Below are 13,796 nucleotides of genomic sequence, written 5' to 3'. Positions count from 1 at the left end.
GAAGCGCCGCCCGCACAGCCGCCGCCACCGACGTACAACGGCGTCGGGAGCGCGCGATAACGCAGGCGCGGTGGCCAAGTGGTAAGGCGTCGGTCTCGTAAACCGAAGATCACGGGTTCGAACCCCGTCCGTGCCTTGGCGGGTCCGTGCCGGCTCGAGCTCTGCCGCTCCCTTTTTAGGGGAGCGCCCCAGCCCGGTCCTGCCGTGGCGGGCGGAACGGGAACGGAGCAGCCGCCCGGTGCCGCCTGACGGGGCGAAACTGCACAGGGTGCTGCAGGCACGAGTGAGCAGGCGGCCGCTGCCGCTCCGCTCCGACGGGCAGCCGAGCCCGGCGCGTCGACCACCGATCCCGCAACGCAGCAGCGGACCGGCCCCAGCCCGGCGGCAGCCGCGCTCCAGCCGCTCCCCTGCCAGCCGCGAGCCAGGCCGGGCCACCTGGCGCTTCACAGCAGTCAGACCCGCACTCTCTGCCTGGCGACACCGGCTGCCAACTCCTCTCTGTTCACGTTTGCAACAACGGAAACGTTTTTCTTCAGACCACCTTCCTTGGGGCCTAATCCTGTATCCAAATGACTCCCGAGCTCAACCTGAAGAAGCAAAAGTAGAAGATAGTTTCGAATGAGCAAGGAAGAGATGCCCCGCAAAGCCCAGGGGAAGCCGTGTCACACGCATTCCCCGAGCTGCCACCTCGAAGACGTGCCGGTGCCCACCATGATATGGATTCATTCCTGTGAGGCACAAGCGCAGCCTCTGGAAACTCGTATTGGAAGAGATGTTCTCCAGAGGCTGCAGCTACCAAGATCATCCTCTAATTCCCGACTCTTCTCACTGTTTCCCCTTGTCCTGTAATTCATTTAATTATTTATCGATTTGCTTCTGTCTTCTGGTTAGTAAAACACGAGGTTTCTGCACCACTAACCACTTTGAAGGATTGCTTGCAATCCAGTTTGTGTTTGCTTTACATGTTCCATTGTTTTAAATAGAAAAACCCTGTCACGTTAAAAAAGGGGTAAGGAAAGGTCAGGTGGGTTATACTGACAGGAGACCACTCAGCCGTCTCCAGGCACAAGCAAACCCCAGGGGCTTCAGATATAGCTGGTCCAGCAGGATCATGAGCAGCTGGGAAGTCCAGGGCCGGGACACGGATGGTACCACACATCAAATCCACACACACAGTTTGGGGCTGGCTGCTTAAAACCATCTTAATAATAACCCTGCTGCAAGTGAAGGAAATCTTTATTGATTGGTGTTTGATATTTGCTTACCATTTGAAATTTCACTGACCTTTGATTAGTCCACACAGTCTTGTTTTCTTCCTGAAAAATGTTCCTCTCATATTCTGCAGCACTGTTGCCTAGAATCAAAATGGTACAATTGGTACCTGAGCAAAAATAACCGTCATTAACAATTTACACTGGATTTTGTAAAAATAAGATGCATAAATTCTGTTGGTAGGTCAAAATCATCATTCAAGTTGTATTTTGGGTTAAAGAACCATTTACTGTGTTTAAGGTGCTCTTTTTTTGCTCGGGTGATTTATTGGTTTTGCACTTAGTTTACTGACAATATTCAAAAGTCTCCAAAACTGCTCTCTTCAGCCAATTTGACATTACTTTGATGAAGCATCAGCAGAGAGGAAATCACAGTGCTTACCTTCCAGCTCATTGCAGAACTTGAAATTTCTCACATGAAATCTGTGACAACAATGCCCAACCTCCCTAGAGAGAAGGGAAATGTAAATTATTGATTGTGAGCAGTGACAGTTTCAGCACAGAGCACACGCAAAACTACAACCCCAAATGGTTCTAAATTCTGTTTCCTTAGATGTTTTCACTTATGGATACAAAGGACAATGAGGAACAGCCATGTCCCTAAAGCTGCTTTTATAAGAGGGTTTCTAAAACTAAACACAGAAATCAAACTCAAGGACAAAACACTTATCTGACAAATACTGCCTTCTCTTACGACATCCTCGGGGATAAACCTGGAACCGAGCAGCTCTGCTTGTGATAAGTAATGCTTTCATAAAGTCTTTCTTGTTTCTTAGAAATACAGGACTAGACTGGGAGAACTACGTCTGTGTCTCAACATATAACAATGGTTTGAGGCCTATGAGTCTGTGTTACATGACACACATCAAAATTGGATGATGCAGACCCCATTTCTCCATAGTTTGCAGACAGGACTCGCATTTTGCTAAATCACAGTGATAAATGATTAGCATGACAGTAATGTTGCTAAGGAACATTTTAAGATGTGTCTTATAGTTATTTACTTGAAATTATTTTTGATATTAGAAAACCATCTATGAAATCACAGCATGAGAGGAAACCAGTGCAGAGCAGAAATTGATAACCCCAGTTGCAAATTACATTTGCACAGGTTTAGTGCCGCGACATAGATTCATTTACACGGTGTTAAACCTTTTTGAAACTGTCACTATATTTACCTTCAGGTTTCTCCTTTCTAGATTACACAATCCCCAAATTTTAAAATCATAGAATCACAGAATGATAGGGTTGGAAGGGACCTTTAGAGACCATCTAGTCCAACCCCCCTGCAGAAGCAGGGTCACCTAGATCAGGTCGCATAGGAACATGTCCAAGAGGGTCATGAAGATCTCCAAGGAAGGAGACTCCACAGTCTCCCTGGGCAGCCTGTGCCAGGGCTCCCTCACTCTCACTCTCACAGTAAAATAGTTTTTTCTTATGTTAAGTGGAACTTTTTGTGTTCCAGCTTCATCCCATTCCCCTTTGTCCTGTTGCTATCTTTCCTTTTAGGTCAGGTTTTCTATACTTCTAATCATTCAGGCTACAGTACCCCAGATCCTCATCAGTTGCTACATATTCTTCTTAAAATGAGGACCCAAAGTGGACATAGTATTACCACTGAGCAGAGTATTTCCATACAACACAACTCAGAAGGACACCAGGAGTGGTAAAGTGGGAATTTGCATTGTGTACCCAGCAAAGCCTGAGCTGCCAAGGTTCTACAGCTCCCAGAAGCTGTGTAGTGGCCATCACACCACACCACACGAATCATGACGCGGGAGCATAAACTATGTGAACTGGCAGACATGGCTCCTTCCTCACCCCGGGTTGTGTGATGTGAAATTTAAGCTTGAAACTTCCTCTCTCGCCACGTGCTTGGCAGCACTACAGCCCCCCTGCAACCCCAGCCCTGGGGCAGGGAGGTGGCTGCAGCTCCCAGCGCCACCCAGCACGAAGGGCACAAGGCCCACAGCAGTTAGAGCAGCAGCCAGAGGCCAGCGGGGCTGGAGCATGGAGTCATGTGAAACGAGTCCTCCTCCTTAATCCAGCTTCTCATATCCATCATTGCATCATTTTTCAGAAACGATTTAGAAATCCCTCACACTGTGCAGTCTTACTGGCGAAGCAAATTTCATTTAGTTTCATCATTTTTGTGGTTTTTAACAGAGCCTCTTGCTGCCTTTTTGAGGTAATTGAATTTTATGTGTGACAACCAGTACGACCAACAGAGGACAGCACATACATTTCTTTTAATGATCAAAAGATCCTGAACTTGAAGCTGCCATTCACTTTTCCACTCAGGAAATGAGAGTGACAGGCAGAGCAGAGCAGTGTGCCCTAAGTTAACCAGCCACCTTAAAAAGGCCTTTTTGCAATTAACTAGAGCTGTTTTGAATTCCAAGCAATTACTTAAAAGGAATCTACCTCTACCAGGCATTCTTGCTAACGGAACACTGTGGGTGCATCTCTCTGACAGCTGGGTCTGTATTTTGAAGCAGTTGTTTATTGAGCACTGTGATAACAATTAAACCATATTTAGGAGTCCAGGCACACTTAGGATTGTCAGGTGGATGCTGCCAATTCCCCTTTCAAACTGCAGACAGACAAGGTGTGAGTAACTAAGTTTTGATTAAAGGTGAGTGTTTATAATAAACACTGAAGTAAAGCCAGGCTCAGGTGGTTTTATTGCATTTGATTTGAGGACAGTGAAGACTCTGCAAGTCCTAATGAAATTCAAAGAACAAACCCAAGGATTTCATGTGGCTGAGGGGAATTTCACTGCAGAAATTCAATTAACCTGCAAGAATTGCACACGTTGAAATCTATTATCTTTCCCCAAAAGCTGGCTACTGTGATTTTTATAGCAACCTATGCTGTTCCTGGATAAATAATGCTTTATTACAAATGCATTGACATTGACATCTTCATATTATTAACAGCGTACCATAACATCTCCATCCGCTGCGGCTTTGCAAACGTTCATTTCTGCTTCCTCTGAAACGTATCAGATAGCCTTTTTTTCTTAAAAGGTACGACTAAAGAAGGATTGGGTGTCAGACACAAGCACAAAGCAAATACAGAGATTTAGGAGACACGTGAAGGAGAACAGCGGCTCGTGACAGAGTGCGGGTCTGCGGCAGGTCCCGATTTACATTTGTCAGTCGGGGCTCGATCCTGGGAATTGCTGAGCAGAATTAATTACCAGCCTAAGATACCATTTGGTCAGTGGGGACTGACAGCGCTCAGCAGTTCTCAGTAGCGAAGGGGGGGGGGGGGGGGGGTGGCCCTTAAATAAAAGCCGACCTACAAATCGCCGTTCATGCGAGTAACGACACTGCACACATCTAGAGTAATAACATGAATTATTCACATCAGTGTAGCACGAAAGATGCATCCCGCAAAGCCTGTTTAAAATAACACACAGAAATTAATTAGTGCTCCTGTGATACACGGGAAGGTTATCGTTTGGCCCATTTTTCACTCGTATGCCTATTCCTTTTATTTGCTGTGTGCATAGGTCTGATAGGAGGACATGGGGGAAAGTAAACACAGGAGATAGACATCTATAAACATTAGTAGAAAATGATGAAAGGAGGTTACTGATTAGCTTTCTTCCCATATGAAACTCCTAGATCGTATCAGAGAAATGTGAGTTAAGTGTTTTACCATTCTTCTTTTTCTAACCATTATCTGATCAGAGAAGCATGAAAAGCACTTTATTGCTCACTTCATTTTTTTTTTCCTGTGCTAGGAGCCCTCTGCAGGAAGTGAAGCTGAATTTCACAAATCTTCCTTTTCTGACGTCTCCCGAATTTCTAGGAATGCCCCTTCCCTGTTACTATATTTGGAGGTAGTTTCTAGGAAAAAAAACAATTTTCGGACGGTCTTGGACTCCCCACACCTACTCTCGGAGGACGCCGAGCCTCGGGTCTCCTGGCACGGCCCCCGCGGAGTTGAGTTGCCCACGGCTCGGGCTCAGCAACTCCCGGCGCAGGCTGCACGTCTTTGTAGCACTGTTGGAGGAATGAGCATGGAGAGGGAGTGGGAAGGGGAGAGGTGTCTTTGTGGCAACAATGAGTGAATCTCCTCTAGTTTTTTTCCTGGTGGCTGCTCTTTTCCCCCTCCCACTTTTTTCTTTCTTTTCTGGGTGGGTTGGTTTTTTTTGTTGTTTTTTTGATTTTTTTTTTTAAAGGAAGAGAATCTTAAGGAAAAAAACCCACAACTGGATTTCCCCCCCCACCCCCCCGCTTCCCCCTCTCCCCCTCCCCTTGATGTGGCCTCTTGTTTAGCTCGTGGCGTGACCGTGATGAAGAAATGTTTCTGGGCGCCTGGCAGGGTGATCTTTTTATGTAATGAGTCAGGATTTTGCCAACGGAAGGAGCCGGCTCGGAGCGGGGACCGAAGGGCTGTCTCCTTTCAAGAACGGGAACCTGCCGGGCGAGCGGCACCCTCTCCTCGGGATCCGCGCTCGCCTCCCAGCTGGCGGGGGCAGCGCCGGGGGGACTGACAAGTGGTAAGTTACGCTCTCCTTCCGCGCCCCCCGCCATCGCGCCGCGCGCCCGCCCGCGGGGAGCAGCGTGGCCCCGCGCACGTCCCCGCCGCCTCCCAGGCCCGCAGGTGGGGCCGCCGCCCCGCGCCGCCGCCGCCGCTGGCAGCGGGGGCCGCGCCCTGCCGCGGGGATGGGGCGGCTCCGAGCCCTCGGCTCCGCTGCGCTGCGCGCCGGGCGGGCGCGGGCCGGGCCGGCGCGGCCGCGGACAGGCGCCCCGCGGCTCCCGGCGGGTGGCGGCGCGGGGGGCGGCCGCGGCGCGGGGCCGCGCGTTCCCGGCGCCGCCCGGCGCGACGCGGTGTGGCGCGGCGGCACGTGCCGGCGGCCCCGCGCCCACCTGCCGCAGGCCGCGGAGGGGGCGCCGGCGCGCGCGGAGGCCGGGCCCCGGCGGGCTCCGGCGCCGCGCGGGGAAGGGGCCGGTGTGCCCCGGGCCGGGCCCCCCCTCGGGAGCTACAGGTGTTCGCTCCTGTCGGGTGCACGACCGCTGGCCCCGTCCCGGAGCCTAAATGTGGGTTCCGGGGTCGACTTTCGCCGAGCACAAGTAACTACAAAGAAGCGCGCCGATAGGTGTCGATACGTGTCGTTCGATCAGCCCATGAGAAATCACGGCGAGAAAAATAGTCGAAACCGTCGCAACCATAAATAAGTCTGTTAATTTCTCTTTCTACAGGCTACCTATTTTATCTTAACATTTCTACTTAGCCAGAATTTCCGTCAACTTCTCTGCGTTCTCCCTCCGAGGTGTATTTGCTGATTCTGCGGCAGTTCAGCTAGGACAGCATTCTTTGGCTCTCTATTTTGATTATCAAAAGCAGAATATAATGTCATAATATCTTCTCAAGCACAGTAATTAGTTTCTTTTAGGGTAACTGACAGCATTTACCTTCTTCAGTCATCCATGTGTAAACTGTAATGCTTTTAAACTTGGACTTTATTTAGAAGTTCTGTTGGAATTATAAACTGAGGATTTAGAAAAGATGTTCTTTTTGTCTACAGATCTCTACTTTTCCTCTCATCGTTGAAAGAAGTTCTTAAATATAATGCTGAGGCCAGTATGATTTAGACACACTGCTGAGTGCTTGAAACTGCCACTGTTAGTGGGAAGACACCTAACTGTTTCAAGTAAAGTTAAAATATTTTCTAGTTTACTGTACAAATAACAAATTGAGAGTAATGACAGAGCTCACTACAATGTGTCAATCTCTCTATAATGTGTCAACTTTAGTCTGAAATACAGTGGAACAGATAAACAAGTTGTTACTTGCTCTGAGATCTTAATAGATATTTGCAGTGCTGAGCCTAATAAATAACTTATTCTCGGGAAGTTCCATGTCATTTTATAGACACTTAGAGAAGATGCTGCTTACCTACTTAATAAATAAATCATAAAGTGTGAATAAAACTAACAGTATCTGTTAGCAATTCCCGCTGTCTGGAAAGTGAAGGAGTGTATATTGTCAGTTGGCTACAATATTCTCTTCTGTTAGCCTGAAAATTACCCACTTTATAAACAACAATTCTCTCCGTTGATTGGGCATATTTTACAAAGACACTTTACTTACAAATTGAATCTCAGAAGGTTGTGGTTCCAGAGTCGGGGTTTTGGGGGCGAGATGAGCTTATGTTTTATCCAACTGGCCCACAAAGTCCCGCTTTTGGTGGTCACTTTGTTCTGCAAAAGAAACCAGTACATTATGGCTCTTACAGTGGACATTAAGCTTAGTAGTAAACTGCTGCTGCACTCAGTAAAAGGCTGCTTTAAATAAATGATAATACTCTAATGTTTTCTTCAGCAATAAAAAGGGGATAGAAAATACTGTCATTCTGAAAGTTAAACATTAAAAAAAGAAGTTGTCTAACTGTTCGTGGTGTTTTTCTCTTAAATGCCAGTGAAAGACAAAGTTATGTTTCAAAGAGTGGTCAGTCAATGCAGGTGAACCGGGTGAAAAGGAAGTCCCTAGAAATAAGAGTCAGCTTAAACCTTGAAAACGTCCTCTAAACATTGGTAACGTTTGTATTGGCAATCCTGCTCCTCGTTTTTTTCACTCACAAATTGTTCAGTCTTAATCTCTGTCTCCAACTAGCTGTTTCTTTACGTGTGTGTGTTTGTCTACGTGTGTACGGTCTGTATTTGTGAATTAATTCAAAGATTACAGACTTCTGTAGGGACTGAAGTTGTAGAATGTAATTTCATGAGTCAGGCACTGTAAAGCTGGGCTTAGTAGAGCTGTTGAAGTTCATGTTACTCTTTACATTTTGGTACCAATATCCTAAAGAACCTAAGCATATTTTTTTGCTTAAAATTATGTAGTTGTATTTTCCCTCATGGGATTCTAGTCTTGAGAATGTCAGTTGATAAGCTGAATGTTCTTCTGGTTCTGAATATACTGTACAGATATTTAAGACTGAAGGAAACACATTACACTCACACAATGTGATTTATACAGCAGCTCGTGTATAGAGCATATGCATACAAAATGCATGCAGGAGCACCCTCTCAGTTGGTGTAAATGTGTCTGTCATAGTTTTGACATTTCATGCCAGCTAATCACCTGCTAAAGTTACACATAAATATCTAGACATTCACATTGTGGTCACATTATCATTGCAGTCAGATTAATTTTAAGTGCTGACCTACTCAGACTGAATCAATTGGAGAATTTCAAAAAGGGCCTGGAAATTCAGCTGAAGTTACACCGGGATAGCCCGTTTAAAGCAAAGTTGTGGGTGTGTGATACATCGCCTGACTGTAACGCAGGACCTGTATATTCATGCAAATGGCTGTCATGATGAATTATCAAGACTTTTTTTGTGGAATTCTGACATTTTCCATTTTCTAGCAATACAATAGCTACATATGTGAAATAGGACATAGGCAAGTAATAGTGCAACAAATTCCTCCCTTGTTTAAGGCTGTAATCTGATGCGGAAGAGGTTAGGTCAGAATTGTGCTGTTAATATGCCATTTAGCTACTATTTTGCTTGAAGTAGTGCTGTTCAAAAGCAGCATTTATGAGTTTAAATTTTCATGAAGCTACAAATTTAACTGTAGAAATTGTTTCTGAATTATAGTACTTAGGTTGTGAAAACATTCTAGATCTGTCCAATAGCCTCTTGAGCAGTGTTCTGGGAACGTTAAGAGCAGAGAATCAGAGATCTGAAAGTGGATCACTGTGAAGATCTCGCATTAAGGGAAAAGAGGAACAAACTCACACATCCAAACGGCAGCAAAGATCAGCTCTGCTCTGCTGAAAGACCACAGTTGCTTCTCATGACTATTACCTTCAAGTTCTTAAATTAAAACATGTAATTCTGTACAGCTGCTTTCAGTAAGATGTGCTTTATGGAGCACACTTTGCTAACCAGCTATTTTTAGATATTTTTTTTCTTTTCCAATAGGTTCTACTTGGCTCTCTGTTGAACATACATAAAATTCACGTGCCTTCCTCCTAGCACCAATAACCTGGCTATAGAATTAATAAACTATTTAAATGATTAATGAGCAGTGTTAAACAACACAGTTACACTTCTTTAGGCCTTCCTCATACAGTATTTTTATTCACATCCTCTCCCATGAGCCAGCTCACAGAAAGAGCTCCTGTTTGTCTCTAGTGTGCAGTAAACTAGACAATCTTCTGCTACTATGGATGTCATGCATAGAAATTAAACCTTAAATGCATGTTCATTTGTCAGGTGTTACCCAAGTTAGTGATGATTACACAACACAGTGTAGATTCCCTAAGCATCCATGGTATAAAATGTGACCCTTTTCCTGCACACTGGTTTCCCCACAAGGTTTGCGTGCAGCACAGGGTGGTGGCCTCAGAGCTGAGGCTCCTGAAGTGCACTGCGTATCCACAGCATTAATAATTAAATACCTGGGATCACTCTGTCTTGCCATTTGAAATGAAAAAAAAGAGAAATTTACAGAAGATAAAAAGTAGATGGTATGTTTGGAATCAAAATTAATTTTCCTTGAGATAGAAACTGTCATTAATTATTGACAAAATAATGTTTAGAAAGATCAACTCCAATTATGTATTGCAGTATGTATTACACAATTGAGAGCCCTACTAGCTATGTTTCTATTTCAAATACATTTACACCTACATTTTTAGGATGATTTTTCAGCATTTTTAAGCAAACCTTTCAAAAAACAGTTTACAAACACCGAATCAGCAGAGGATTATCAAACAGCCTAATCTGTTTACCTCTGAAATTTTATTGAAAGCAGTGAAAAGATCCGGATCTCCACCAGAATCCAGTAGCATGGTTTGGGGATTGGTCTGTGGCCTGCATTTTCTGAAGCAGGGCCTCAACCTTTGACATCTCCTGACCTCATGTTGCAACAGAAAAGTTTAGTGACTCCCCTCTGATCTAGCCATAGAAAAAAAGAGAAGGAGGTAGTGACCCGGAGTTTGGAAACTCATGACCTGGAACAACTAAAAATTTTGCCTTAATAAAGGCTACAAAATCAGTCATCCCTCCTAGGAAGCTATCCAGAGTTTTTCCAGAGTAAGAAAACACACACCCAAGGTAGGATTTTTAAATTGTGTCTTGTTCTTTGCACTCTGTTAGAATGTTACGCATCAGCACTACTTGCCTGCATAAAACCTGGACCTCATGCCACAAAGAAAAACTGTGCCAACATAGAGCAGTGTTTTCAGAACATATTTTCCCAATATCACTCAAAAATCCTTTTTATAATTTACCTTAAAATCATATTATCAGGTTATGAAGTAAAAAAAATAAAAAGCATCCTTTTTTTTCAGAGCTTTAAAATATTAGGGGAAAATATTGCTATCACCTGGAAGCTGCACCTGTGGTGGAAGAAGCAGCATGTTATATGACATGAACTTCAAATTCCATTTCAGACCATGCAGCTTGAGACTATGAAGCTTCTGGCAAAATTAATGAATTTAAGGCACCATTTGCCCTGTACACAGTGCACAGCAGTTAATAAATACACAAATCCCTTGTTGCGGTGTCGTACAGGCACTCAGTCAAGCAATGCAAATGTGTAGGGAATTTAGTAAAGATACAAACATGGCAAAAAAGAAACAAAGTATCAGCTTTTTCTTTTGCCTGTTGTCAAAATGCCCAACTAATTTCTGTTTACAAGGTTTCAGTGCAAGGGCAATGTTTAGGTAGGTGGCCATGTGACCAGACAGGCATTTTTTCAGCTTGTGGATTTTTTTCAGGGCATTTCTACGTGTACAGATAAATAAAGGAATAGAAAGAAACCCACATCTATTGGTGAAGTAACTTCCTTTGTGGGCTAGACAAATACGACGACATGTTAGCAGTTTGTTTCAGAAAGTCACCACTGATTTCTGGCTCCTTGTTGGATGCAAAGCTCTTCAATTAACAACATTTTGCTTTTCTCACTGGAATCACAATTCTCTACAGACAGGCTCCAGAGTTTGAAGTTATATTTTTTCTTTTTGACGTGCTCCAAACCAAGCTCAAAAGAAATCTTTAAAATGATGTATCAGTCCTACCCAGCTCCCTAATACCCTGAATGCTTACATCACTGATACACATTAGGAACTGTAAAACAAAACTGTTGCAACCTTTTCGGTTAATAGTGCTGTATTAATTTAATTTAGCTGTTAATGGGGAGGGCTATAATTCCCTGGTGTAATGTAGTATTGATGCATTTTTGCTATTTTTAGTAATTCAGTCAGTCCAAATTGAACTGATAGAAAATAGTAGCTAGACACCATTTTTTTCTTTTGTTTTCTAGGTCAGGATAAGAATTCAAACAAAAGAAAACAAAGGCAAAATGCCTTCTGTCACCTACAACAAGGCACATAAAAATGGTTTTAGGAAAGGGTGAGAAAAATCATTTCAGGATTGGTGCACAAGGGTCAGTACAAATAACTGCATGCAGTAATTTAACTGAAGGGGTATTCCTATTTGTTATATATTGCTATTGTTAAAAGTGCCTACTAAGGTCAGCATAATCTAGACTTTTGCTTTGATGCTGCTGCTGTTTGTATAAAAGATTTATTTTGTCATAAAAGGCCTATTTCAAATCACATAAGCTGCACAAACCTCCTTCAGCAGGTGCCTGGATGCACATCTAAGCCAGCCATATCTCCACTGAATTCACTGGACCTACATCAACCAAAAATACAAGTGAGATCACAGCAAAATTTCTAGAACCTGAGGAAAGAACTGGGTTCACTTTTTATATTGTAACCAAAGCAAAAAAAGAGCAAATGTATTACACAGAACACCATATTAAACAATATATGGGGAACTGAGCATTGCTTTTTTCTACAATTTATTAGATTTTATATGTTACAAGAATCATTGAAGAATATGCCTGTTAGGTGCTATTTAGTGTGGGTTATTTTAAGAGAGTAACTTTTCCTTAGGCATGTTGATTGAACAGGCATTACTCAAAGCTCAAATGTGCTACCTGTTTTACTAAGGAGATTTATCAATATGCAGTGTTCAGTCTTTACTAAATTGGGATTCCTCTTTGCATTTTTATGCTTAGTGGTCTTTCTGTGTGTATGGAAAAGTGCCCACATGGTTGGTTGGAAAATAACTTGAAATCCTTTCAAATGATAGATGTTACATGGTTTCATTATATTTTTTTCTTCTATAAACTAACATTTGCTCTGTCACTGAAGTAAATCCTTGAGAATGAGAAATGCAGATCGACTGTTAGTGATGCTTATTCTGATTTATTTTCTTCCTTTCTGGGAGCTGAAAGAACAAAAATTGTCCTTGATTGTCTGTGCTTTCCAAGTAAGGTTTTTAGTTTCCCAATACTAATAGAATTTCTAAGCTAGCTGCTTCAGAATTCACTTTGTTGAGTGGACAGAACCATTTTATGAATCCAAAGCAAAAGAGCAAACTACAATTTTCCTGTGCAGTGGACTACCTGGAAATTATGAAACCCTGAAGTGTTGTTGGGAAATTGTTCTAACTTACAAAAATTTTCTTTATAGTTTCATTCTTGATGTTCCACAGCATTCACCAGTTCTGCATGGCTCTTTACCGCAGGGAAAATGAGGGACTTTTGGGGGCAGATGTGTTTCCATTACACCATCATAATGCCCCTAAAAATCCTTATTGCTCTTGCAGTATTCTTCTGTGTTGCTGGGCCTGGTGTGAACTACTTGAAAACCTATAAGTACATCTTTTCTCTAATAATACTTTAAAGAAAACCCCACTGGGTTTTATTTTGTTTATCTTATTTTTAGTTGTGTTTACTGTTGCCTAAAATATACGTGGCAAGATATGCAACCACCTGTTAGTAAACAAATGTCATAAGTCATAAATCCAAGGGGCATGCTGATAACTGCATGGTATTATGAAGAGGAATATACTTTGGCTTAAGACTGAGAGCTTCACTCTTTTGGTATGATTAACTTGTTTTTAACATAGGAATTTAGTGTGTATGTCTCTGAAAGCATGACATAGGTTTTGGAAGGTAATTTGACTGCTATAGCAGATCTCACTTAGAATATTAACCTTAACTTTTAAGGACATACATTTGCCATTTAGCTCTGTGCAGTACTGTTATTGGAATGAAATGCACACAAATATTAAAAGCTTTTCATACAGTCCCCAAGTAAATTTATGAATAAAGTTATCGTGGGTTCTTATGTACTGTGTGCTCATTCAATTTGAAAGGTCTATGTGTGAACATACCTCTCTCTTGCTGGGGATTTTGAGGAGGAAGGCATGGCATAATCCATTGGGAATGCAGTCATGCTGTGTGGTTCCTCTCTCTATGCCTCCAGGTGATTGTGAGATCTCCAGGACGGGAGTGCCCACACTTAATATCTCTGGCACAGTTTTCTCCTGCTACATGGCAGGTTCTCCCGAAGTCTGCAGATGAAGAGAAAAACATGAAAATGGTTTGTTTTTGCCTGGGAAGTGCAGCGCAATAAATCATCAGTTTGGCACATGCAGTGATAGTAATATTTATTTCATTAGCTGTGTAGGACAGTACTATA

General features: G+C 43.1%; 2 long non-coding RNA genes and 1 other non-coding gene across 4 annotated transcripts; 2 read left to right on the top strand and 1 right to left on the bottom strand.

The window, feature by feature from the left end:
- Nucleotides 1-3: 3 nt before the first annotated feature.
- On the bottom strand, nt 4-4,466 carry LOC133625075 (uncharacterized). 2 transcript variants are annotated; one of them, XR_009818363.1, is made up of 4 exons: nt 4,216-4,466; nt 1,654-1,718; nt 1,285-1,381; nt 4-587 (listed from the first exon to the last, which is right to left on the bottom strand). It is a non-coding gene; the product is annotated as an uncharacterized LOC133625075 (long non-coding RNA). The 2 variants fall into 2 exon arrangements; XR_009818364.1 differs by having other exon boundaries at nt 1,285-1,354.
- Nucleotides 65-136, top strand: TRNAT-CGU (transfer RNA threonine (anticodon CGU)). Its single transcript has one exon. It is a non-coding gene; the product is annotated as a tRNA-Thr (tRNA).
- Nucleotides 4,467-5,038: 572 nt separating the features above from the next.
- LOC133625072 (uncharacterized) lies at nt 5,039-7,676 on the top strand. Its single transcript, XR_009818359.1, has 2 exons — nt 5,039-5,784; nt 6,488-7,676. It is a non-coding gene; the product is annotated as an uncharacterized LOC133625072 (long non-coding RNA).
- Nucleotides 7,677-13,796: the final 6,120 nt, after the last annotated feature.

This window comes from Colius striatus, chromosome 3 (genome assembly GCF_028858725.1).
Source record: "Colius striatus isolate bColStr4 chromosome 3, bColStr4.1.hap1, whole genome shotgun sequence".
NCBI lineage: Eukaryota > Metazoa > Chordata > Aves > Coliiformes > Coliidae > Colius > Colius striatus.
This window is presented reverse-complemented; position numbering and strand designations above follow the sequence as displayed.